Below are 27,994 nucleotides of genomic sequence, written 5' to 3'. Positions count from 1 at the left end.
CCATTCATTCCAAACATCAGTCCTCATTACCCAGAGCTGCAGGTATAGCCAAGGATGATGTGGGATATTGAGAGTAACATGCAAATTGGTTTTAAAAATTAATTACAAGTGAAATTTTTTAAAGTGACTTACCTTTTTGCTCAGACCTTCAGCAAAACGCCCATATATTTGAAGTTATATAATTAAAAGCTAGATAATAGAAGCATTCTTTCTTTATGTTCAATTGCCACCTCAAGTGTTTAGTCGATCATTCATGTAAAAAATAATCATTCGGGGCCTACTATGTGCCCGGCAAAGGGCTGGTGTACCAGATAGACATGGTTGCTGTCTGCATGAAGCTACTGGCTAGTGGGGAGGACAGACAATTAGCAGGGGATATACTGGATGCTATGGGAAGCCATGGCAAGAATCCCAACTCAGTCTCAAGTTGTCAGTCTTGGGTCTAGTAAGGGTGGTGGTGGTGGTGATAGTCAGGACAGGGAAGGCACTCTGAAGGAAGTGATGGTTAAACCAAGTGCTTCAGGATGAGTTGGAGTTAGGCAAAGGGAAAGGTTGTAACCTGTACAAGGGTGCAACTAGTATTGTCCAAGCTGCTGGGGTCAGTATGGTTGGAATAGAGGGTGGGTCTGGGAAGTTGGGAACAGAGTGAGGAGAGGGGCTAGGTTATGCTCCTGGCTGATTGTCTCATGGGAGGCTTATATAACTCTAGTCATTCACTCTTGCATTGGACATTTATTTGGTACCAAGGATGCTGAAAGTACTGACTGTGTTAGGTTAAGTGCAGTCAAGTATGGTAAGGGGGTGAGAGATGGGCACAGAATACCAAGCCATGGCTGTCTTGATAACTGTTGAACCTGACTGCCCAGCCTACACACCTCCAGGCATTGACTAGGCATTCGGTGAACTCTAGGTGACTGACTAACTGAATTAATGAATGGAGACTTGGTTTAACCTTCACCCCCTCCCCCAACAACTGTTCCCATTATTTTCTTTGTGCAGGATAAACATCTTGAAACACCTCTGCCCCATCGCTAAGTAGGCCAGTCTTCCACAGTGTCTAGAAACCAGTACAGAAAAAATGCAGTTTGACCTTGCTGTCATCGTTTGCAGTGTAATGAGGAAAACAGGCATTAAATAACTAACCATACAAATAATTGTGTAATTAAAACTGTGGCACATGATACAAAGAAGATGTACAGGATGATGGAAGGGCACATAAAGGAGAAAGCCCAGGAAGGCTTTATTGAGATATTGACATTTAACTAGGTTTAGAAGGGGCAAAAGGTGGTAGGAAGAATGTTTCAGGCAGGGGGAGGAATACAATGCAAAGGCCTTGGCAGGACAAAAGGCCGGTGTGACTGGACCCTGGGGATCAGCTAGGAGAATGGCTGGAGATGGGTCTGGAGCTTGGAGGAGATTCCTCTGCAAGGTCTCTCAGCCATGTTGGAGATTTTGGTCTTTGACTTAAGAGTCCTAGTGAGATATTGAAATGTTTTAAACATAAGAGACACGTGATCAAATCACACTGGCTGCTGTGAGGAGAACAGATTAGAGAGGTACAAGAAAGGACACTGGGACACACACACACACCCACACACCCTTCAACCGGCCGACAATACCTTGTGTACAGATAGCGGTAGGAGCATGAAACTGAGATCTGATTAAGAGAGGACCAAAGTCATTGCACATCATTTCTTCCTAGTCTTTTCGAAACGACCCACTCTTTCATCCTGTGTTATGGTGGGCACTCGTAAGTGGGTTGCTATTTGTTATTTATTTTTTAACCAATTTTGTGAAACAACAGACATGGTGCTTCTCTTGTGGTTGTTATTCTCAAAGAGAGGATGTTGGTTGCAGCAGAAAATTTATCAGAGCTCATTTTCTCCCTTGGCTTCAGCAGGGAGCCAGGGGCTGGGGGTGCTAAGTTGTGCAGGAGTGGAATCTACACTTCTGTCAGCCGCTGGCTTGAAAGCAAGCATTAGCACATATTCAATTTGGTCTGGGAGCTCTCCTCTGGACACCGAACCTGGTCCTTATCTCATTTTTCCCATTAATAATGAGCTGTTAAATCACATTGCTCATGCCATTTGCAAGATAGCAATGTGCGGTTTAATTGTGGCCGCTCTGATCCCCCATCATCTCAATCCTCCTCCTAATGGCTTGGCAGGCAGGGCAGGGCTGCCTGGGAACCACTGGCTCAGCCCTGCCATTTCCTGGTCTAGCAATTTCCAGTTTTAGAAACAGAGACTGCTGTGGCGGAAGTGGAGTGGAGCTCTGAGTGTCAGGGCCCTGGGGAGGTGAGACTGCATGTACTCACACCTGCATTCTCCCTCGTCCCCATCATCCCAGAGGCCCTCTCAGAAATCCTAATGGTTGAGGAAAGGGGGCTGGCCTGGCAAGAGGCTGGGCCTCCATTCCTGTTTCTCCTGCTCATTGCCTGAGCCTTTCAAACCGTCCCCGCTCCTATCTGGTTTTCGCTGGCGGCACAGGCAAGTTGCTGACTTCTTGGGATAAGACTGGCTGATACACAAGGATAATTAAGTCTATGGGTTTGGAATCACTCAAAAGCAAAGGTGAAATGACTCAACACAGGGGAGGGCTTTCCCCAGAGAAGTGACTCATGCGCTGGTGATGGATATGGCTAGAAAGGAGGTACATTTCTCAAATGTGAGAGGTGACCTCTCTCTGCTGTTGCTGGAGAGCCCAGGTGTGGGAGAGCTGGCCAGGATCAGAGGGCAGGGCTCGGGTGGCCTGCAGAAGCCTGCAGTGATGTTGGGAGATGGTGGCATCATAGGAAGGGTCCAGGACTCTGGTCCTACCCTGCCACCAACTGGCTGTGTAAACTTAAACAAGTCCCCCTTTGGGTGCCTTGGCCCTAGAGTCCCAACCTTTACAACAAGTTTGACAATGGGCTATATAAAAAGTTTCATTCTCTCCCTTCCAGTAGCTTCAAGTGTGTGTTTGTTCCCCTTGACTAAAGCAGCTTAGAAGTGGATTGTTCCGTGTTTTTGGTGTTTTGATATCAGCTGCCCCTTCCACCATCGGGAGAAAAGTGGTCCCTTTTAGGATGAGATTTCAGATGCAGTCCTGCCCAAAGAGGTCCCCCTACTGACCCATCAAGGTGTCTGAAATGCCCACATTTAGATCTAGCTGGAGAGGGAGGCCAGGTAACATAGTAAAAAGAGACTGATACTTCCCATTTCCACTAGCTGGATCTAGCTCTGTGGTTTTTTTTTTAAAAAAGGGGGGATCTAGCCTTCTTTATTGTCTCTGGGCCTCTGACTTTTTTTAGATAAGAGAGAAAGGGAGATGGAGGGAAGTCACATGTACCAGGTACCATATTAGGCTCTAAATAGAGCAACTATATCATTTAATCTTTCCAATAATTTACAAGGTAGGTGATGTTATTATCCCCATAGTGCAGGTGAGAAATACTGAGGCAGAAAGAGAGATTAAGTCACTTGCCCATTCTCTGTTGTAGACTCAACTTCTTAGCTATGTCATATGTCCTTGTGTCAACAATGTCTTTGTGGTACAAAGCCCAAGTCATTCTGCCTTACCACGCTATGCATCTTCAAGACTTTTTCCAGATCTTAGTTTGCTCAGTCTCATCTCAATTTCTTCAGGAAGCAACACAAGGGAAACGACGACTTGATTATCTAGCTCTATATTCACCTCCTTCACTTCACTTTCCCAGACTAAGGTAATGAAAGTGGAACCAAGTAGCCTCGTTTGAAGCACAGGATCAGGGATCTTAGTTCTCTTGGCTAGGAAACTCCTCCCTCCCACCACCAGAGAATCATAGCTGTGGGCTCCTAGATGCCTCCATGTTTTTAAGGATTGGGGAGGAACAATTTAATACTAATTTTGCATCCTTTCTTCCTTCCCTCCCAGTTCTTTTTCGTGTATGTTCTGTGACATTAACCAAGGCCCAGCCGGCACAGAGAACAAGGCCAGGGGTTGTTTGGGTTTAAATGAAAGTTGACACACTCGAGGTTTATCTGCTTCAATGGGCAGCTCTCCAGAGAATGGAGTTTTTGGACATGTTGGGGAGTTTTCTGCCTCTTAATGAGCTGCTTCTAGCCTGCCAGGTGATAGCAGGGGGTTAACAATTGCTTTAGGGGGTTCGATAACAAGAGTGAGGACTGCATCTAAGACAGTGTGCCTGCCTGCCTGCCTGCCTGCCACCAGAGTCATCATTAATGCAAACAGCTGAACCGCTGAACTGCTCGGGGCGCCTCAAATGTGGGATCCAGAACCTGGTGGGGAGGGAGAACCAGATCATTGTAAAGGTCATTGTCCTTTTGAATATGACCATCCCATTACAGACTGGAGGTCCCATGACCCCCAAACAACTGTGTGGAAGAGATGCTAATGTAGCCTGGGAGCAGTGAAAGGGGAGCCAGCATCAGCCTTGTCTCTCCAGTGCCATGAAAATCCTCCAGGCACCTGTGATTCCACTTCTCTCCAAGGAAAGGAAACAGTAGTGAGGAAAAGAACATAGCACGAGGAAGTGAGGTTACTGTGCTGCCTGCTGGACCAAAAGGGAGTTCTGTGTATCCCCTCCCCAGAATCAAGAAGACTTTCCCCACTCATGACTTGGGATACTGAGAGCCACTGTTGCTCAGAGGCCTGTGGTAAAAGTTGTTTATCTGTTTTCTATTCCTAACCCGAATCCTTTTTCCAAATGAACAAAGCTAGTTGGAAACATGATACTGCCAGTCTCTTCTAGATTACTTCAGGCATCTCTGAAATTGAGTGGGCTTGATTCTTTTCGAGATGGATTCTCCATCAGTCTGTCCTATGAACCCAAATAATCACTGGCATTTGCACCTTGCTTTGTGGTTTCCAAAGCATTTCCACTCACCCTCATCTGAACCGGTTGTGTGGGGTGAAGGTTCACAGCCTGGGCTCTGGGATTTGGTGGAGTTGGTTTGATTCCAGCTCTACCACTTCCCAGCTGAGCCACCAGGACAAATATGCTTAACCTCAGCTTCCCACTGTGTCAAGTGGGGATAGTAATTCTCAGTTCACAGAGGTTTGGGGGAAGGCGAGACAATGCATTTAAAGCCCTTAGCTCACGGTCTAGCATTCAGTTAGCTGCTATAGTTATTACCCTGGATTCTCACAACACTATGAAGTAGGCGGGGTCAATATCAAGCACTCCTGACTTAGAATGTAAGCCTGCCTCATGGACAGAGACCGTATCTCTTTCACTTACCAACAGAATAAGTCACAGAAGGTCCCTTTCTGGACCAGGTAGAACTGGGTTGACTTGTAAGACATGCTGCTTGTGGAGAAGTGCTGCTTCTGTCTTCCTTAGCCTTGAAGTTCAATCAGCGGGTCCTTCTGCTGAATTCTTGCAGTGAGATATGAGGGATGAGGCACAGGGACCACCACCTCCATGCTCACCCCCAGCCCCCGATGAGCTGCTCAGAACACACAAATCCAGACCCTCCCACCTTCCTCTTTCTCCTCTGACCAAACATGCACCCTGGTTTAGCTTGAGCTGTTGCCCACCACAAATAGTTAAAAGAAGAAGGGTGCTGTCATGGCTCAGCCCTGCCCTCAAGGGGCACACAGCCTGGTGGGGGAGGCAGACATGGAAACAGACTATAATAATTAGGCAGCTACAAAAGCACTCCACTATGTGCCCCTACCCCACCTCCCATCACACTTCCCCTGAATTCTTCATTCACCCTCAGTCAGGCACAAGGTGGGGGCCAGCCCCGGGAGGTGGTGGTCCCTGCCTGAGGAGGTGCAGGTAGGTGGGCTCAGTATAAAAGTGCCTTCCCTGGACAGCAGCCCTCCCCGTGGGGTTGGTACCAATGCATTCTGCCTGTGGCTGTTACTTCTCAGCTCCCACCTTTCAAACCAGCCGAGGTTTCAAACCTGAGTGTTACCTCAGCGCTCTCAGCAGGCTTGGTTGTCTCATTGCATGGATTGGAATATAAGCATTATTCTCAGCAGCAACATCAGAATTGGTCGATTACCAGGACATCCTGGGAGGTCTGGCTCCTCCCAATCCCAAGTTCCTCCTATCCTGGGATCCTGGCACGTGGTTCTTCATGGGGAGACCATTTGCTATTTTGTCGGACATTTTGTTTTACGAGGTCTGGGCTATAAGTATTCATTATGTGAACTTGAGTAAGTTCTCTAACCTATCTGATTCTCAGTTTTTTCATCTGTAAAATGGGATTACATTCCTTACTTCATATTATGAGCACTGAATGCAATAATATATGTAGGGCATGCTGGATATTGCCTAACATACAGTTAGCACTCAGTAAATGCCATCCGTTTTGTCTTTTGTTCACATAGTGATTAGTTTTACAAAAAAAGACTCTTTGGCAATGAAGTTATGGTCTGTGAAGGAGGGAGAGAGGAGAGCCAGAAAGTCAATCTGCTCTCTAAGAGTGATTGCTAAGGAAATAGAGCTGTTTAGAGTGTAGTTATTTATTCGTAAAATAAACCACCCAGGATTCTACACAGTGTGAGACTATTTTTTTTTAAACTGTGAAATGCAATTTGTATAGCATGATCTATGGATTATTAAATTCACTTAGCCTTGAGCAAGCCCTGAAATTGAGCGATTATTTTTGGTTCTCCACACTCCCTCCCTTCCAGCCGCAGCTCTGGGTCTGTTAAGCCATCATGAACCTGGCCTCCAGTTTGGGGAGCCTGACCCAGCTGGGCTCTGAGCTGAGGAAAGACAAGTGTGGCCTTGTCCACAGTGATATAAGTGATGTAGAGGGCTCTTGAAACACTCCTCAAGAGAAGTTTCTGATGAATGTGGAGGCCTGGTTTGAAATGTAGGAGCTAAGCCTGGGAGGCAGAGTTTGCAGTGAGCCGAGATCCTGCCACTGCACTCCAGCCTGGGCGACAGAGCGAGACTCCGTCTCAAAAAAAAGAAAGAACAAGAAAGAAATGTGGGAGCTGAGAAGGAACAGCCACAGGCAGAATGCAGAATGCATTGGTACCACCCCCACAGGGAGGGCTGCTGTGCTCAGGGAAAGCACTTCTATGCTAAGCCTGCCCACACCTCCTCAGGCAGGGACCACCACCTCCCAGGGCTGGCCCCCACCTTGTGCCTGACTGAGAGCAAAGGAAGAATTCAGGGTGTGTGTATGTTGTGCGGTCCAAGGGTAGGGGCACAGGGTGGGGTGCTTTTGTAACTCCCTAATTATTATAGTCTGTTTCCATGTCTGCCTCCCCCACCAGGCTGTGTGCCCCTTGAGGGCCATGACAGCACCTTCTATGTCCACAGTGCCTGGCCCAGAGCAAGTCAATGGCTGTGCTAAAAAAAAACAACTGTGGACTCTGGTGACGCCCCCGGCCCTTCCTTCTGCAAATTTCTCTGGTGCTCTGCCCTCCACCCTGAAGATCTGTGGCTTCATTCGGTTATGGTGAGAACTAACCAGACATCCATAGCAAAGGGCAACAAAGAGACTTTCACTTTTCCAGGGAAAGACTTGACAGGAAGGGATGCTGATCTGAAAATTGTGTTATTTTCAATTCACCACTGAGACCTCATTTTAAAAAATGAACTGCCTGAGTGTTTGGAACAGGGGAAAAGACCTTCTGGGACAACAGTGACAGCCTGAACAAGGAATTTGGAAATCCATGTACCACTATACAGTGGAGCTGCAGGGGTGAGCAGCCACATGGGTATACATGGATTTTTAAAATCTCCCTTCTGAGCACATGGGGAGTGGCTCAGCACCTAATTTCCCTGCACAGTGTATGATTTGACTCCTCAGTGGTGACAGGTCACTTAAAATCAGTAGCATTCCAACCTGCAGGGCCACCTATTCCCTTCCCCTCTCATTTTTCTCTTTGTCAGTGTCTAAAGAACAGCTCCTTAAGCCATGGAGTGCTGGATGAAAACCATTTGGTAGCAGGAAAATGGCTAGGTCTATCCTTTTCTCACCGGAACCAGCCTAGGCAAATCACTGGTGCTAAGCCCTGAAGTCATTTGTTAAAACCTGTAGCATAAATGGCAAAAAAATTTTCCAAATCCATTAACGGCTTATTCAAAACAGCACATAATTCAGAACCTTTGCTATTTCCCATTTGACAAAAATGCCCTATTAATAAAAATATCAGAAACCACATATTTGTAGTTTCATTTTGACTTTTAAATTAATGTCTGGTCTCCTGAGTTTTAAATTAACAAGATTTCCCTGCATAACCTAAACAACTTTGTCGTTCACAACTAAATCAAGCAGCTGGGTTGGCTGAATCAGTTTGGTTTGGCAGGGATATGTCTGTGTACAGTTTTCACCAAGTGGCGTGGATTTTCTTCCCTGCAGAACAGGGTTGTACACATGACAGTCTTGTGCTTGGTGTTTCTGAAGCCTCCTCATTGAAGCCACCTGAGCATTATGGTGCCAACTGGTGGGTGATCATGTGGGTCTGCTGGGTGAGGTGGAGGTGTGTAGGAACTTTTGAATGAGGTATAGAGTTACGGTTAGGGAGGATGAAACAACTTGGAAGCTTTTGATCAGACCGGCCACTTAGTAAATAACCACCCAGTAGGGATTTCTCCGATTACCCTCCCATAATATACTGGCATAGAGAGCGTTTGCTATCCCCAGGTTAACTCCACCTTGGGTCACATAGTATGGAAGAAGCTGACGGGACAGAGGGACGTAGCTTTGCCCCTTGTTCATATCTGCATCCCTCCATCTCCCTCTTGTTCTAAAACCGAGTCCCAAGCCTGCTGCATATTGTCTCCACCTCCTCTTATTTCTCTGCCCCTCCTCATTCTCTTCTTTCATGACTCCCAGATATTCTTAGAGATTTACTTGTATCCCCCAAGCAGAACAGAATTCGTCACACCACAGAAAAGGAAGCAGATCGCACCGTAATAGATTCATTGTCCATCTATACCTCTCCCCAAATGGTGCACATTCTCTCTCCTTCCTTCCCTGCATCCTTTTCTTCTTTCCAACAGATATTTACCGAGGACCTACTATTATTCAGCTCTGTGCTGGACTCTAAAAAAACAGCAGTGGAGCTTACTGTCTAAAGCTGGAGAGAGAGATTTTAAAAATCAAGTTTGCAAATACTGAAATAATGACTGGTGACTTGGGTATTGCAAATGAGAAGTGTAGGATGCTAGGAGGACAAGTCACAGTGAGACCTGGACTGGAGATTTGAAAGGCCTGCCTGTCCTGAGGATGTTTCAGCTGGGACTGAACAAAAGTCTGAGTTTCCTAGCCAGAAATAGGGGAAGAGGGAGCGTTCTAGAGGAAGGAACAACCTCACAGCTCATGCAAAGGCCCTGAGGCAGAAAGATGTTAAGCAAATGTAAGGACCTGGAAATAGAAGAAGCTAGCTGGAGTCTAGAGAGTGACAAAGCAACAGCAGCTGTCCACTGAGGTGGGCAAGTACAGATCAGCAGGGTCTTGTAGGCCAGATCAAAGGTGGGTGTCTTTATCCTAAGTGAGAGAGGAGACATTGAAAAGGATCAACAAGAAATGTGTCTTTACCATGAAGTATCATCATACTATGGTATCAGTTGTTTCATCCTCACTACGTGGTTCACATCATTACCCTGTGACTATGCAACACCTGGTCAGTTCTATTAGGTTAAAAAAGTGTGTGTGTGTGTGTGTGTGTGTGTGTGTAAAGATTAATATTTCTTCTTCTTCATTTCCTTTCCAGTCTTTTCACCTAAGGGGATAACATTCCCGAGATCAGTTGAACTAAAGGCAAATTTAAGAGATTGCTTTTAAAAAATTAATTTAAGAATCAAATAGTTACGGAACAACTGCCATGTGCCAGGTATCGGGCTGGGTCCTGACATATGGAGGTGAACGAGGAAGATAAAGACATAACTGACAGATTGGGAAGATGACCATAAACAAATGACCAAATTGAAAGGCTCCATGCCCTCTCCATCTTCCAAAAAGACCTCTAAGACAGGTTCCTTGTCTAGCCACTACCCATTCTCCTCCATAGCCCACTATCTGGGTGAGAAATGCTCCTCTCTCTTCCACAGTCCTGTCAGATGCTCCTCAATTTACAGTTGGGTTACATCCCAATAAACCCACTGCAAGTTGAAAACATCCTGAGTAAAAAATACATTAATACACCTAAGCTGCTGAATATCATAGCTTAGCCTTGCCTACTTTAAATGTGCTCAGAACACTTACATTAGCCTACATTTGGGCAAAATTATCTAACACAAAGCCTATTTTATTATAAGGTGTGAATATCTCATGCAATTTTTTTGAATACTATATTCAAAGTGAAAAACAACGTATGGGTACTCAAAGTACTGTTTCTAGTGAATGTTTATTGCTTTTGTATAATCATATAATCAAGCCATTGTAAGTCAGGGATCCTCTGTATTTCTACTTTCATAATAACAATAAGATAACTAACACTTAAATAGTGGTTACTTTATGTAAAAGCTTTTTACATGTATTAATGCAATCCACAACAAACCTTTGCTATATCCCCATTTCACAGATGTTGAAATTGAGGCTCAGAGAAGTTAAGTAATCCCCTCAAGATCACATGAACCCAAAGTCACATGGCTGGTAAGTGCGAGTTAGGGTTTGAACCCAGGCATTCTGACTCCAGAGACTGGGATCATAACTGGGATCGCTACATAACATTGCTCATATTCAATTGTCCACTGCTCTGAGTTCCCGTCTCAATTTAGACAGCAGACACCATGTGCTTTTTGTGCCTTCTAGATTCCCAGTGCTTAGCACTGTGCCTGGCTCATCACAGGTGTTCAAAAGAAACAAGTGGATCCCAGTTGAGTACAAATGAGGCAAAGCAAAACACTGGGCAAGATATGGGGCCCAAGGAAGGAGAAAGCCTTTCAGGATTGGAGGTACCAAGAAAGGATGCATGTCCTTAAGAAGGGCTATTTTTGGGACCCTGACAAAGTGCTACCGGGCAGCAAGATTTAGATCAATTCAGGAAAATTAATCTTTAACCTTAAACTGATGTTAGAAATGTATTTAAGGGATCCCTGACTATGCTAACAGTTTTTGGAATGTGAATTTCTTCCCTAGACACCTTCTGGAGCCCCCATGGGCTGCCTGGATCAGCCTGAAATGTATGTCATCTATGTGGCCTTGCCCAAACTGCCCCATCTGCTCCTGAACCTGCAGGGGTTTGGAGAGCAGTCTAACCTGGCCTTGGAGCGGGGTCCAGGTCTCTCTGCACAATACTCAGGGCCCCCACAGCTCTCTCCTCCTTTCGAAATCCTTCCAGCCATGAATCTAAACCCTTCACTGATAAATCCTTTATCCTTTTAAATGACTCTGTTAGGTTTTGTCTCCCGCTCAAGGCCAGAGTCAACCCTTTAGAAAAAGGAGGAGAGAGGCCATCCGGAGCCATCCATTGGCCTTCCTGTCACTATTGTGCCTTAATTGAATGCCTTTATGTTGGGGGAGGCCATTACGATCATTTTTCCTTATTAATTGCCCATCCATTTTTGCCTCTGAATAACCTTCCTGGGCAATTTTGGACACCATCCGCTGCCACCGCCTTGGACATAGATTCTGCTCACGGAGATATGCTGGCTCCAGTGAAACAAGGGTTACCGGACTCTGAGTCTGCAGCTTAAAGTGAACACGCGCCGTCCCTGGAGGCCTTGTGATTCAGAGCACTGAGAGATGAAGGCTGGGTCAGACTGCAAGTCCCAAGTTAGAGCACGGGGAAGCTGGAAGAAGGGCTGTGTCTCTAAATGGTTAGGTTTCAGCAGCTCAGGGTTGTTTTGATGGTACTGGGGCCTGCGGTGTCTGCAGAGGGAAAGCAGTCTGCCTGACCTCATAGGGTTGGGGGCCACAGTCAGCTGCAAATAGCTGCCTCAATGCTGGCTGAAAAAGCAAGTCCCCAAGGGGAGCTAAGAGGACACAGCCTCTCTGTGGCTTCTATTGAAGGAGGATGGATGTTTTCTTCAGACCCATCACCCTGAGCATTGGAGGTTAATGTTAATTGACATTTACTGTGTGCTGGGCCTGGGGCTTTAGATGAAGTGTCCCGGACTGGAAGATCCCTGAGGACAGGGATCCTGTGTGTTTGCAAGTTTGTTCATTCTGAGCATTTTTATTGACTGCTAACTGTTTGCCAGCATTGTACTGAGCTGGGAGGCAAGACACACCTAGTCCTTCTGTCATGGAGCCTCCAGGAAGGTGGGCCAGGCTAGTGATGGAACAGACCAGAGACTGTAACCATGAATTAACGGGACACGTAACTGAAAATAAAGGAGGTCAATGGCTAAAGATAATATTTCCAAGAAAAGGGCAATTGATCTGAGAAGGAGCTAGCCAGGAGAAGGTTGGGAGATGGGAGAACCTTTCAGAAAGAGAGAACAGCATGTACAAAGGTCCTAAGATAAGACAAACCTTAGTGTCTTCAGGGAGTGAAAAGAAGGTCCTGTGGCTAAAACAGTGGTTCTCACTATGGGTCTCTGGGCCAGTGGCTTCTGCATCACCTGAGAACAGGTTAGAAATTCAAATTCTCAGGCCCCACCCCAGATTTACTGAGTCACAGACTCTGGGGGTGGGGGGTGGGCAGCAAGCCTTCCAGGTAATTCAGATGTACCTGAGAGCTGGAGAACCACTGGGCTTGAGCAAGAGGCAGAGTGACTTAAAAGACCCAGAGAACTACATAGGTCTTGGTAGGGCCAGGCTGGGTCAGGTAACTGCCATAGCGAGATTACATTCTAAGTGCAATTGGAAGGCACCAAAAGAGTTTCAGCACTTGGGTGATACGATGTAATATTTATTTGCAAAAATGTTTATAGCTGCTATGTGGAAAAGTGATGGGGTGGAGTATATAATGGAAGGTTGGAGACCAGCTTAGAGGCTGTTTACCATATCCATAGCACCTAGAACCACAAGTAGTATATAGTAGGTGCTCAGTAGATATTTACTGACAGAATCATCACATTTTAGGCCATTATATGCTCTCATAGCACCCTGTAAATTCCATTCATAGTATTTGCTACATATGAAATTGAATGAATTGTGCATAATTGTTGGTATCTCTCTCCCATTCTGCTGTAATTTCTACAAGGCAAGAATAGCTACTAGATATAATGCCTGGCACTTGGGGCCTCAATGAATATTTGTTGAATGAATAATTGAATATAACCACAGCATCTCTATGAATAGGCACTATTATTATTCCATTTTACATGACAAGAGGTAAGTAAATTCTCAGGATCCCAGAGCTAGGAAGTGTAGTGTAGGAGCTAGAATCAGAACTCATGCTCTTCAAAACTATGATAATTCCTCCCTCCTTTGTATGTTTACCTCTGTGCTATTTAAGAAAAATCATCAGTAGAATTTCAGGGTAATGTCTATGCTGGTGAAACAGTTCCAGGAATGGCTCTTGAGCAACACACCAGAACCTACTGCATCAAAAGGCTGCGGATATTTGGGGGCCTGCCCGGTTGCCATGGTGTTTGACCTATAGAAGGCAGAGGCATCCTTCCTCCCCAGCTGTGGCTAAAGCCTGACTGTGCATATTCATGGTGGAGCCAGCCCTGCAGAGGGGGAGGGAAGGAGGCCAAGCCAGGCCGCACTAGCTGCTTCTGCTCTTCAGGGTGACCAAGGAGGTGTAACGATGTCATCTAAGCAACGTGGATTGCTCCTACCAGCTCCTCCAAGACAGGTGAGGACTCAGCTCTGAAAAACATAACCAGAAGCCCCTGCTTTTACCAATGGAAAGAGGAAAGTGAAAGAGCATGCATTTAAAGGATACTTGTGATATACCCGGAGTTCCTGGGATATTCCCTCATGTGATCTTGAAGCAGCCATCTAAAGGATACTGACTATGGGCAGGTGCCATGACAGATGCACAGTCACTGTTTTGTTGACTTCTCAAACTCCCTCATGAAATAATGACTAGTAATAAGTAATGTCTATTGTGTGAAACAACCTTGCAGAGTAGCTATTATTATCCCTATTTCACAGATAAAGGGTGATGGGCCTGAAGAAAATGTCCATCCCCCTTAAATAGGAGCCACAGAGAGGCTGTGTTCTCACAGCTCCTCCCAATACCTGCTTTCTTTCTTGACCAGCATAGAGGCAGCTGTTTACAGCTGGCTTTGGTCCCCAACTCTGCAAGGCCCGGTGGACTGCTTTCCCTTTGCAGATGCTACTGACCCCAGCATCATCAAGTCAACCCCAAGTCACTGAAGCTTAACTTTTTGGAGGCTTGGAGAACAAATAAATAACACGTCTGACCTCCCAGGTAAAAGTGTTAGAGGTGGGATTTGAACCCATGTCGTCTGACCCCAGAGCTCATGCTCTCTACCCCATTCTCGCTCTCCCCTTGGTGCAGTTTCCTGTTATGGCTAGATTGCTCCTTCCCAGGACTAGATTCTCCTGGACAGATGCTGTCATCTGCTTAACAGGCTGACGTGAGGGAGGCAAACAGGAGATGAACCCAGATCCCTTTAGACTAGAAGTCCTGTGGTGACATACTTGGACATGCCCTTTGCTTCCCACCTCTTAGGACTCAGCTGTTCTGTAAAATATGGTCAAGGCAGGGTGGGAGTAGTTAACCTATTAGGTCTTTTCATTTATTTTTAAATACTTATTGAGTTTTCATTATTTACTAGACCCTGCTCAAGGCTCAGAGATACAGCGATAAATGAGACAGACAACATCTCTACTCTCATAGAGTTTATACTCTAAATGGAGAAGAAAAACAACAGCAAAATTTAAAAGGAAGAAAACAGCAGCAATGTCATTGTAAGGAAGTAGTGATAAATACTGTGAAGAAATCAAAATAGAGTAACACGAGAGGAAATGCAGGGTTGATGTACTTGGCTAATTCACATTGGGTGGTCAGGGAACACGTCTCTAGCAAGGTAGCTTGTAGGCAAGAAGGAGCCAGTTGTATGAAGACCGTGGGACCTGCATGTCATGCAGAGGGGACAGCAAGTATAGATGCTGTGAGGCAGGATCCAGTCTAGGGAGGATGAGAAAGAGAACAATGGTCAGGGCTGGGAAGAGGGATGGAGGAGGGGCAAAGCCAGACCGTGGGGGGCCTTATTGACCATAGTAAGGAGTTTAGGTTGAATTTTAATTAGGATGAGAAGCCATTTGAGAGAGTTAAGCAGGAATTAAACCCTCTGATTTGCATTTTCTAAAAGGTCACTTGGGCTGCCACATGAAGTGAAGGGTGAATTCACTTGAATGCCACATGAAGTGAAGGGTGAATTGTAGGCAGTGGGAGAGGGGAAGAACAGGAAGACCTGTCATCCCTGCAGGAGATGCCAGCCTGGGGTGTCACCAGCAAAGCAGAGAAAAGGAGAGATTTTGTAACAAGTTTTGGGGCACCACTGTCCTGGGAAGAGGGGAGAACAGAGATGTATGTGACCAAGCCCCCACCCTGAAGGGTCTTGCAGACCAGTTGCAAACTCATGTTTTGCCCCCAAGAAATAATTATAAAGAATTGAAGAGAATGAGGCACAGGAGTGGGTTGCTGGGGCATGCACGGAATAGGGCACAAGGAGTTAGAGAAGAAAGATGGTAGGGAGTCCTCCCTTCCAAGCCCAGTTGCCATTCCTTGCCTTTCTTATGGCCTCACAATCCCTATCTGGTCCCCCTCCTATGATGGTTTGACAGCAGGCATGGACCCTATGTACCAGGCATCCTGCTTTCACCAGTCTGCAAGCCCAGACAGACAACAGCATCTGGGAAATGGCAGTCTCACTGGTGGAGGAGGTCCTGAAGACTTCTTTGGGCCTGGTGCCCATACCTGCCATCCTCCTGAAGCAAGCGGATGAGAGGTCAGCCCAGTGACAGCCACACTGTAGCAGGGAGTAGGCAGTGCTTGTGCTGGGTGACTAGCCAGCCGTGGCTGCTCCCAGAGGCCCTTCCCACAGATGTCTGATCTAATGGAGAGGAAGGATTAGGTGTGGGATCCTTTACTTGCACACAGAAGGATTCACCAAAGCCTTCCTGTGCCTAAGTCACACATTCATGTGAAATATGATACAGTCTAGCCATGCACATGCCTTGGGAAATTGCCCAGGAACGTTCCATGGCTCTCTGTCTCCTACAAATGAATTGTGATAATAGCTAAGATTTAGATTGCACCTACTATGTGTCAGGCACTTGTCTAAGTGCTTCATCTTTGTTAACTTATTTAGTCCTCATGATGACTGCTTTATATAGAAAAGGAAACTGAGGCACAGAGAGGTGAAGACTCCAAGTCCCGGAGCTTGTGAGAGGTGGAGTCAGGATTTGAACCCAAAAAAGCCTTGCTCCTGAGCCCATATTTTTAACCAGTTCTCTACACATGTGAAGAATAATGCTCAGACTCCTGTCCTAGCATGGGGTACCCCTTGGTCCCTAATACCACCTTTCTATTCACACCTCCTACCTCTCTGAGGCAGTCCTTCACGGTGGTTGAGGTCAAATGCTGAGATGGATGAGGGTGGATTCAAATCCTAATCTGCCACCAACTACCTGTGAGACTGTGCAGGCTATTGTTGCAGAGACAGCGTGAGCCATGGCAGGGTCTTGAGTGTGTGTGAGCACAGGTGGTGATGTGGTGCTTGGGGCTGGGGGGAATAAAAGGAGATGAGCATGGGAAGGTGGGCTGGGGTCCTTGTTGCTCAGGCCTGGAAGATGCTAAAGGCATGGAAGAGCTACATCAGTTGTAACTTCTGGTTATAAGGAAATTTCCAGTTGTAAGTCATAGAAAGCCCAATCTATACGGGCTTATGCATAAAGAAATGCCTTAGCTTGTGTCATTGAATTGACCAGGAGTAGCTCTCTTTTCAGGCCAGGCTAGGTCCAGGGGCAACACACTATGCTTTTAAGACCTTGTCTTTTTGCATCTTTCCTCTCTGTGAATTGCATTCTTAGATCGTAGTGGCAAAGTGGTGACAAAGTGGCTGCCAACACCCTTATGCTCAAAATCTTAAGTCTCCCAGAACAGAGAAAGTTTCTGCCTGAGCCAGAGGCCTGGTATTAGCTCTGAGTGGATTGAACAGGCTTCACTCAGGTTATTTCCTTATACCTAACCCACTCACTGTGGCCTGGGGAAGGTAGTCATCTGATCAGCAAGGCCTGGTCATGAACTCACTCCGAGGTAGACTGAGTGGAGGACAGTCATCTCTATTACCAAGAGAAGAGCTAAAGGATGGCAGCAAGTAGGACAGATGTCTCCATAGAGCCATCTAAGATGTTCAGTGAATGGAGTGGGATAATCAACCAGTATTCTAGAGAGAAAGCTATGATGATTGTGTGGAGGAGAGTTTGAGCCAGGAGGATATAGGGGGTGTCTACTTGTGCTGGAAAAGATGCGTTGGGTATAAATACTGGAAAAGCCTTCTGGAGTCAGACTCAGAAGCCAGGGTAAGGAATTTAGGCTTTTCTCTAGGCCTTGGGAGCCATAAAATGTTTTTGAGCAAGAAAATGCTATAGCATGAGTTGTGTCTTAGGATGATTAATACTGCAGGAACAGTTAGGGTGGATTGGAATTGGGGAGAAGATGCCCTTCCAAGATTCTTAACAGCATGGTGCAGTGGATAAAGCAAGACATTTAGACTTGGAAAGATTTGGATTAAAAATCCTTGCTCTGCCACTTTTTAATTGTGTAACTCTGGGCAAGATACTTAACCTTTCTTTGCCTCAGTTTTCTCATCTGGAAAATGGGATAATAATCTGAAAGGAATAGTGTGATTTAGAAAGTTTCTTTAGAACACTTAGCATGGTGTTTCACACATAGTCAATATTCAACAAATACTAATTTCTTCCCTTTTTCCTTTCTCTTCTTGTGATCCAGGGACCTGATTCCACTGAAAAGTTTGAGGAAGTAGGTGCTGACTTAGAAAGAATGTGGGGTTGGGCTTTGAAGTCAGAGATCTGGGTCAAATCCAGCTTCCTTATTTATCAGTTCTGTGATTTTGGACAACTTAATTGACCTCTCTGAGTCTCTTTTCACATTTGAAAAATTTCCTTTACAATCCTACTTTACCTAACAAATAAAATACTCAGCATGTTGCCTACCTGGCACATAGTGGGTGACCCCCAAATAGTAGTTATTAGACTTCATCATTTAAAAAATTCCTTTGGTAGCTTCTTTCCTTGTGCTTCCCAGGTGAACAAACTATCGCAAGGACAGAAAATCAAACACCGCATGTTCTCACTCATAGGTGGGAATTGAACAATGAGAACACTTGAACACAGGGTGGAGAACATCACACATCGGGGCATGTTGTGGGGTGGGGGAGGGGGGAGGGATAGCATTAGGAGATATACCTAATGTAAATGATGAGTTCATGGGTGCAGCACAACAACATGCCAAGTGTATACATATGCAACAAACCTGCATGTTGTGCACATGTACCCTAGAACTTAAAGTATTTTTTAAACATTCCTTTGGGTTGGAGGGAATCCAGGATGAACTTCCTAGATAAGTAAAGATCTCATCTGACAGCCCTGGGGTAGAGGTTTTCCTTTGCCTGCTGGGTGGGGTCCTGTACACTCATCCCCTTCTACATGCAACAGAGGGAGTTGAAACATAGAGCATGCTTCTGGTGGGATTCATACTTCCAGCTCCTTAGAATTAAACTCAGGTCTGATTTTCCAGGAGGGGACTATTAGCACTGCAGCAGCTTCCGTCTACAGAGTTCAGGTGCTGCAGTTGTAATTTGTAACCAGCACCTTCCCATTTGGCTCTTTTGTGGCCATATGGTCCCCTTAGTGGAGATCTGTTTTGTTGGCAACTGCAGTGCTGAGTAAATGCCACGGAAAAGTTGAAATTTACCCACCGGAGCTCTGTGCACCGTGGAGATTCCCTTCTCAGCCCCCACAGAATGATCATTTCAGACCCCACCTCCCCTCTCCCTGGTCCATTGCCAACACTCCTCCACAGGGGTTTTTATAGTGCTACGATTATTTTATTGCCAAGAATCAGAGTAATTATAACTTTCGGAGGGATTTCCTAGGAAAAAAATGAACTTGGGTTTATGCATAAGCACATGTGAAAGATGAGGTTTGGGACTTGTGCTTTTTATGTGGTTTCAGGCATTAACATGAGTTTCATTTCACTTAAAATGCTTAATAAGTTTCTACCCACTGTGTAATTTGTTAATAAGGATGATGATGGTGATAGCTACCGTTAATTGAGAGCCTGGTATGCAACAACCAGTAGGCCAGGTATTTTATAAACATCTCTTCTGATCAGCTCAACTTGGAAGGGACTGTTTAGATCATGTTTCTTTTCCAGTCATAGCTTGAGATCCATTAGTGGGTCATGAAATCAATGTAATGGGTCAAAACTAGCATTTTAAAAATGAAACAGGACAAAATTGCATGGAACAAAATGGAGTAGCAAGTATCACAGAGTATTTCGAGAAGAAAGAAGAATGTTTTATGAACCTTCTATCTCCGTTATGAACTGATGTGTGTGTGTGTGGAAACTAGACTATGCTGGAGTGCAGTGGCGCGATCTCCGCTCACTGCAACCTCCGCCTCCCAGGTTCCAGCAATTCTCCTGCCTCAGCCTCCCGAGTAGCTGAGATTACAGGCACCCGCCTTCATGCCTGGCTAATTTTTTTGTATTTTTAGTAGAGACACAGTTTCACCATGTTGGCCAGGCTGGTCTGGAACTCCTGACCTCAGGTGATCCACCCGCCATGACCTCCTGAAGTGCTGAGATTATAGGTGTGAGCCACCGCGCCCAGCCGACAAATAAATTTCTTAATATGAGTTGTGCTGAAAGGTTTGAAAGCCACTGGCCTAATTGAGTGGTTCTCAAACTTCATCATGTATCATAATCACCTGAAGGGCCTGTTAAAACATAGAATACTAGACTGTATCCCCAGAGTGTCTGATTCAACAGGTCTGGGTAGGGCCTAAAATTTTGCATGTCTAACAAACTTCCAGGAAGTACAACTACTCCTAATTCCATACCACACTGGAAAACCACTGGCTGAATTATTCCTATCTCATAGGTGGGCAAGCTGAGATTCAGAGAGAGAATGAAATTCACTCAGGGTTCACAGCTGGCATAATTAAGAGCTAGGATTCAGACACAACATGCCACCAAAAGTGTAAACTATGCTATGCTCACTTTGGTTTTAGAGATAATCTATCTTCAGTGAGTGAATCTGGCAATAATTCCTCTCTCTGTGTTTCATATATGCTTTTGTATTTCATCTCCAAGTCACATATAGACTGCCTGAGATAAAAGAAGCACTGGAGCTTACAAGTCCAAAGCTCATAATATTTGGGTGAGTACCTAACACCCAGAATGCGGTAGTGATGACCACGCTTGAGTAGCACAGATTTGAGGAAGAGCATCCTTAGCCTCCATCAGTCTTTGATAGACTCCCAGTCTCACTCCGTCTACTCCTTCTTTTGTTCTCCTCTCTATAGACACCTGAGTCTTAGTTCGAGTCTTGATACGTGCATGCTAGGGTTCAGAAAGATCCTGAAGCCAAGAGAAAGCCCCACTGCCCAGAAATTTTCCCTATATCAGCTCTGTTTCCAGGTGGGCCTCCACAGAGTCCAAAATTCGGCACTTTCTGGGTTGAGGTATTCAGTATAGTATTCAGAGGATACTTCTTTTCTTCTAGAGCAACTGAGCTGAAAGAACAACAGCTATGGGATTAGACAGAGCTAGGTCAAATCCTGTGTCCATTACTATGTAATTCTGAGCCATTTACCAAATTATTTTCCAAGTCTGGATTTGTTGTCTTTTATGTAAGACTCCAAATATCTATAACTTCATAGAAATATTTTGAGGATTAATAACATAAATAAAACAGCATGGTGTTAGCTTGCTATTTAATGGGCCCTAAATAAGTAATAGATGTTATCTTCTTCATCCACTCACAAATATTTATCAAAGACCTACTGTGTTTCAGGCATAGTGCAGTGTCTATGAAAGACACAAAGTTGCCTTTGAGCAGCTCACAATTTATTGCTAAACTGGCATACCTGTTTCCACTCTAATCCCATGCCAGTGTCAGACATGGTTAATCAATTGTCGTATCATTTCACACTGACCTCAGTATGCAACTTTAGCCTCCTTCTCCATAGAGCAATTCAGACAGAACTGCCAGGCAGATGGAGTGAGCAGACTCCTAACTTCTTTGCTTTCCTTAATTTGGTGAGTGAGACCCAGAAATGGACAATTACTTTGGAAAGCAGAGGTCCCCAAGAGCTGTGTGAGGGCTGCTTAATTTTCTGGAGAGGGTGTGATGTCTAAAGCTTCCAGGAAAAGCTGAGTCTGGAAGGACAAATAGTAGTTAATTAGGTTCAGAGGTGAGCTGGTGATGAGGGAAAAGGGCAATCCAGTCAGGGAATACAAGGTTTTGGAGGCGAGAGGGAACAGGGAACACTTGGGGGAACTGGAAGGAGGACAGAGTGTGGGGGCAGGGGCTGGGGAGAGCTGACACAGAGGTAGTAGGGAAGGGCTGGGCTGGGGGTCCTTCCTGGCCATGTTGAAGTCAGGGGACCCTCACCATGCCCCAGGGAGCAGGCAGGTGAGTGTCAGCCATGCTGTACCCGGAAAGAAGGTTGAACCGATACAGATTAACCTGAAGAAAAGAAGCCAATAGGCAAGAAATGTTTCTCCTCTGTGTGAAAACACTTGAATCCAGCGAAAAGCTTTAAGGGATAATGGAGGCATTTCTCTATTTCATACGGTGGTAATCCAGGTCCCTCAGGATCAAGCGCAGAACCCGATTAGTGCTGGGCCAGAGCAGCCCAGAGCACCTGTTTCCATCACGAGCTGACTGCAGGCTACACTCTAATGGGATTGTTTGTTTTAAAAAATGCCATCCCTGCTTTAAAAGCCTGTCCTTCTCCCTGAGCCCGAGCTCTGTTGCTATTGTGAGGGGCTGGGGGCCCAGAAAAATAGCTAATGCCACACTCTTGGGGGTCATTGGCTTTGAATTTCAGCTTCAGAAGTTTCTCGTTAATAAGCTTTGGAGTTGCAAGCATATGAAAGAATTGAGAGGGGATATAGGCTAGATCCTGCTGATGAGAGCAGAATGAAGGCAACAGGCAGCATCCCTCTAAGAGAGGGCCTGGCATTCAGACTCGTCCTACTCCCGGGTAACCTTGGGCAAGTCCCTTCTCCTCTTTAGGCCTCAGTTTTCTCATCTGCAGAATGGAGAAGTAGGAATCACACTATCCAAATTTCCTTCCACCCATAATATTTCTTGTTTAGACAGTGGTTGCTCATGTGATGTGGTTCATAGGGATTTCAATGAGCAAATTTGTCAGGCTCTGTCTGTTCTCATCTGTCAGAGGGATGTGCCTTGTTAACATGCCTCATCCAAATTTGCTGCTGTAATTGGAGACAAGCTGGGGCAAAAAGGTTAGGCCTTCCCGGCAGGCTCACACTTGGAAATGGGCTGCATCCCTACAGTTTGCATTTAGGACTTTTGTGTTAGACTCAGAATGCACTTTTTAGGGAGTATTTAATTTGAAGATAACTTTCATGGCCAACGCACAAAAACCCTGTTTAGTCTTTAATGGAATTAAAATAATATTAGTCGTATAGAACCAAGCTTATAATATTACTGCTTTTATGGGCTAGCCTGGAGTTGGGCACTTTCGTGAGCTAGCCTGGAATAGCACTGTTTTGAAGGGGCTCCTATACAGTTGTCCTATTTCTATGGATTGTTCTGAGATAGTGTTGATTATTGACAAGCTAACTTAAAAGTGGAGCTATTTTACAGGGGAGCCTGGGAAACCATCTGTGAAGAGACACTTTCCACTTTCCTTAGGTAAGAGGTCACCAGGAGTGTCATTGCTCCTGAGGTTGTGTTGGCGTGGATGGGAAGGGTTCAGGGTGCTCCTGATTGGCCAGAGAAAAAACAGCCCCCTACTAGAGGAGAGGAGAGGACTGCTTGGCCATGGTGGCCATGGAGATGTTATCATTTCTGTTTCAAGATTTTCCCGTTATCTCTAGGTAGAGCAGAATCACAGATCTTAACTTTTTCTTTTATAAAATAGCTTCTTTGTATTAAATAACCATTATTGTCCCAACAGATTTTAATTTTTATTAAATAAATGAAATTTAATTAGTTCAAATAAAACCTCTATAATTTCCAATTCATTATGAAAGCCTAAGTAAAAATATCTGGCCCTTTTGTGTGTTGGAAAGTTATAGAAACAGGGACTTGAGAGAAAGTCCCCTGAATAGGGCTTTTGAGAAAGTGACCAGACCAAATTTGTAGCTGAACTGTAAGGATGGAAGATGAGATAGCATAAGGCATAGTCATTTGAGGATCCACTATGGGCCGCAGCTTATTCTTATTATCCCACTTGATCCTCAAAACTATCCCATAATGTAGGCATTTTTAATATCCTTTTTACAGTTGGGGAAACTGAGGTGTAGCTAACCAGTAGCGGAGCCACAGTTCAAATTCAGCTGTCTGATTCCTTTGCTCTAATATTTTAGGATTAGAAATGATCTGTGTCCTAAGGCATGAACTCAGAAGGGAATCAGTAGAGAGGAATTAAGCAGTTAAAGTGCTGGATCAGAGAGCACCAACTGTTTCCCATAAAGTGTGACACTTTCTAGAGAGATGTAGGGGTCTAGAAATATACATGAATGTGTTTCATTAAAATGCAGTTCACAGCACAGAGTTCATTTAGTTGAATTTCTTGTTTCCACGAGAGAGTGATGATGATGATAATGTTGGTGCTGTGTGTGTTTGGTATATTATTTAAATTTTTATAGCGATGTGCCAGATGGGAAGACAGGCAGCATTTATAAAAGCCTTGTCTCTGTGTTGGGTGACAGGCCAAGGGAATGGGTTAGATATTTCATTTGTCTCTATTGGTGGGATTTCCCCTCCTGTGACCTCGATGCGGAAAATCCATTTGCACCTGTCCACAATCCCTTATTTTTGCTACCAAATGCCCCAGTCATGCCTGTCCCTGAGACGTGGCTGGCAGCTACACTCTTGGGAGAGATCATTTCTAGTTTGGGGGTGAAGGCTGCAATTTCTCTTGGCTTTTGTTTCGGAAAGTCTGTGAACAAGGTAGGAGGTGTGCAGGTGCCAAAGCCAGCTGCTGCTCAGAGCAGATGAGCCTTTCTTGGAAATTGTCCCAGACAATGAATTGCTTGAGTGATGCAGAGAGATGCTCTAGAAAATTGTCCATTCACTGAGACCACTCTTCGACTCTTGAATGTACTGACACTTGCTTATTCTACAGCTCTACGTAGCTAAGGAAGGAGCCACACACAAGGGCTCTGAAGAAGCCACGGGATGAACCCGGAGGAGTCTGGCAGTTGGGACAGGTCATGGACACACGCAAGGAGGGGCAAGGTTGGTGTACAGGAACAGGTCACTGGGCAGATGCTCCCTGTCTCCTGCTTCAGTTATACAAGTGTTAGCACTAATTGTTACAGAGAACTTAGAAAACACAGAAAGTTACAAAGAAGAAAATAAATTCACTACGAGTCTTGCTACAAAAATAGGATTTTTAAATGTATTTCTCTAATTCTGAGAACTCTCTCTCTCTCTCTCTATCAGCCATGATTCATTCTTTCTCTCTTGCTCTCTCTTCTGTCTCTCTCTCTCTAAACAGATGCGCGTGCGCGCGTGTGCGCGCACACACACACACACACACACAGAAAGAGAGAGAGAGATCTATAATCCAAATTGGGATCACATTACATGTATACGTATAGTTCTCTAGCTTGATTTTTCTTCTTAACAGTATAGCATCCACTTTCCCCTATGATGTTCATTTTCTTCAGAATTAACATTTTTAATATGTCAGGTACGATATTTAAATTTTTAGAAAAGTCGTAACTTGGCTAGTCTATAAGGCATATTTCTTCTGCGAGTATAATTTAATGAATCTATCATCTATTGTCAGATATTTAGGCTATTTTTAGTTTCTTCAAAATAATAATATTTTAATGAGCATCTTTGAACACAAATCTTGGTGATAATTTCTCATTATTTCCAAGAGAAGATTTTTAGAAGTGAGTTAAAAACCATGAACTTAAAACAAGAAAACCACTTGTGATGTTCGTAACTGACTTGCTTTCTGGATACCTTTCCACTGGAGGTGAAATAACTTATTTTATCACACCCGGGATGGACAGATGCTTTTCCATAGGGGGCTGAACACTGAATTTAGAGTAATCAGTTAAAGGTAACTGATGCCCAGTGTTGCCAAAAACATCCGGGCAGTGTTTTGCTGCTTGCGAGGATCTGCGGATCTCTCAGATCTGGGGCGAATCAGAATGGCATCTTGCTGCCAGGATCAGCATCCTGTCTTTGGAGGGGGTTGTCTAAGGGCAGGTGAGAAAATACTGGGAGAGAGATGAACTCCCTGTCCTTAGTTCTGAGAAGAGCTGCAGAAGATCTCGCCTGGTCCCGGCCAGAAAGAGCTTTCAGTCTAGCAATGGAGGCTGGGCTTAATCTGCACTGAAGAAGTGGGCTACAGAGAAAGGCATGAAGAAATGTGCTTCGTAGCCATGGAAGCATGAGGCTCAGAGAAGGGAGAGGCCACATGGGTGAGAATCAACAGGAAAATCTTCCAGTGGAAGGTGGGCATGAGGAAGGGAGGCTGGGGTGGGCAGAAGGATCTGATGAGGGTAATGGTACATGGAAGGCAATTAGCATGTGCTGAGACTGTCCTAGGGAGAGGCTGTGGTCTTAGTGGTAGAGCATGGAGGTTCTTGAGTCAGACAAACTTGCCTTCCATCCCCAATTCCACTACTCACTTGCTGCTTGATCTTGGGCAAGTTAGCCAATGCACTTGAACTTTAGTTTTCTCATCTGTAAAAATAGTTTTTAAATGCCTAGAGTTGTGTATTAGTTTCTGAGAGCTGCTGTAACACAGTGCCACAAACTGGGAGACTTAAAGCAACAGAAATTTATAGTCTCACAGTTCTGGTGCTAGAAGTTCAAAACCAAGGTGTTGGGCAGGGCTATGCCACCCTGAAGGCTCTAGGGGAGGGTCTTTCCTTGCCTCTTCCAGTTCCTGGAAGGCATTCCTTGGCTTGTGACATCATCACTCCAATCTCTGCCTCCATTTTCTCCCCAGGTGTCTCTGTGTCTTCATGTGGCATTCTCCTTTCTGTGTCCTCTTCTTATAAGGACATCACTCATTAAGGCCCTCTCTACTCTAATGTGACCTCATCTTAACTAATCACATCTGTAATAACAGATTATTATTTCCAAATAAGGTCACATTCTGGGGATTAGGACTTCAATATATCTTTTGGGATGACAAATTCAACTCATAACAGGAGGATTAAATTGAAATAAAATTCATTGTCGAGTGTCAGCATGTAGTAAATCAAAATTTGGAAGCTTTTATTATTATTACTGCATAGTGAGGCCCTTCTCTGATGTTACTGTATTTTGAGGTAGCTTTTTGTTCCTTATTTTGTAGAAGGGAAAATTGAGGTACAAAGGGGTTATATGAAATATAGATCAAATAATGGCTTAAGTGAAGATATTCTAGAGACAAAGAACTGAGGTTTGAGTCCCTGTGGAGCTGTAAAATGGAGATAACCAAACTTAACTCATAGGATTATCATGAGTTCTTGGGAGGTACTCATGATTAATGTCATGATTAAATTAGATAATTCATGGAATGCATGTAGCATAGTAGCTGGCATGTGGAAAGTATTCAGAAACTGCAGTCCTGTGGCATTGCTAAAGTGGCAGAGCTGGAAGCAAACCCTATACAAGTGTGATGTCAAAGTTCCTTTCCAAGGAACCCACTGCCTCCCAAAGATCAGTGGCTGTTCCTCTTGCTCCAGTTCTGGCACCAGGAGCATCCATGTGTGAATGGAAGTCATGAATAAGCTGAGTCAGAGCTCCAGGGTGAAGCAGAGTGGTAGAGAAGCCATCTCTTTAGGCTGTGATCTGCACACTTTCCCATTAATTCTATGGGGAGAAGTGGAGAATAGCAAGGGGCTTATACGGTTGACCTCTAGGTTCCAGAGGATTTCGTACTTTCTGCCTTTCCTGCACAACTGGGTGGGAAAAGCTAACATTCCTAGAGCCCAGTTCCACTGACCCTACTAATCAAACCATCGGATCAACCAGAGCCATTTTCCCCATGTGGTTAGTGGCATTGGTTTCAGCCCTCACCCTCCTGCATATTCTGGCTCTAGCATTCCATTGTGGTCTCTCACCTCACTTCCCCAGGTGCACTCTCACTTGCTTGTAAGATCCTGGCAGCCTTTTCCTTGGAAAATCTGGCAGGAGTTTGAAAGGGCAGGCAAAAAGAAGGAAAAAACCACTGAAGTTCAAGCATCATTTTTTAACTGGGCTATGATATTTTCTGGCTATTCTATATGTCCTATCTGTTCTACATCTTTTTACTGGACTCCTTTCAGTTATTGTGTTTGCTATATTGAAATTTCTCACCTAAGCAGCTTTGGCTGGCTACCAAAGCCCCACGAGAACCCCTCACTTTGATCCTCTGTCTTCTTGGAAGGAAGAAAGAATACAAAATAAGACAGCCACCTCTGCCTTTTCATTAACACTAAGAAAGGAAGGTGTCAGATGGCCTGGAGATAGCTTGACAGTGGCCACAGGCCATGTCAGGCAGTCCTTGTGTTGGTTCCTGGGAGCTTGCTTCTGCAAAGACTCCCTGCTCCACTGGGGCTGAGGTAGGGGTGGAAGACCCAGAAGAGCCAGTGAATTAGTGCTAGAAGAACCACGGGGCTTCAAGGAGCTGTTGGCTTCCCTGATCACTCATGTAGGTGTTTAGACCATTCCCTAGACAGACTCCAGATGATTTTTCATGACTCCAGTAACATCCCTGTACTATAAGCTCCTTGGAATCTTATAAGGCTAGATCAGGATTCCAGTAGGAAGCAGATGGAACACTGGAAAGGGTGATTGGAGAGGACTTAATCAAGGGACAATTTACCAAGGCATGTGCAGGTATATCAATCAATGTTATACTGCTATAAAATAATACCTGAGACTGGGCAATTTAGAAAGAATAGAGACTTATTTCTTACAGTTGTGGAAGCTGGGAAGTCCAATATC

At 44.9% G+C, this 27,994-nt stretch overlaps 1 protein-coding gene and 1 long non-coding RNA gene across 3 annotated transcripts in view; both read left to right on the top strand.

The window, feature by feature from the left end:
• Positions 1–27,994, top strand: part of LOC105486999 (neuron navigator 2) — a 767,789-nt gene that overhangs the window by 96,667 nt on the left and 643,128 nt on the right. The gene's annotated exons all lie outside the window — the stretch shown is intronic.
• The window catches only part of LOC139357494 (uncharacterized), a 75,639-nt gene continuing 65,886 nt past the window's right edge, over positions 18,242–27,994 (top strand). Inside the window, exons 1-2 of the long non-coding RNA XR_011610772.1 lie at positions 18,242–22,741; positions 24,180–27,994. The exon at positions 24,180–27,994 is cut by the window's right edge and continues 65,886 nt beyond it. This is a non-coding gene — a long non-coding RNA (uncharacterized lncRNA). The remainder of the gene's footprint in view (positions 22,742–24,179) is intronic.

Source organism: Macaca nemestrina, chromosome 12 (assembly GCF_043159975.1).
Source record: "Macaca nemestrina isolate mMacNem1 chromosome 12, mMacNem.hap1, whole genome shotgun sequence".
Classification (NCBI taxonomy): Eukaryota; Metazoa; Chordata; class Mammalia; order Primates; family Cercopithecidae; genus Macaca; species Macaca nemestrina.
Note: the sequence above shows the minus strand (reverse complement) of the source record. Positions and strands in the feature narration are given on the sequence as shown.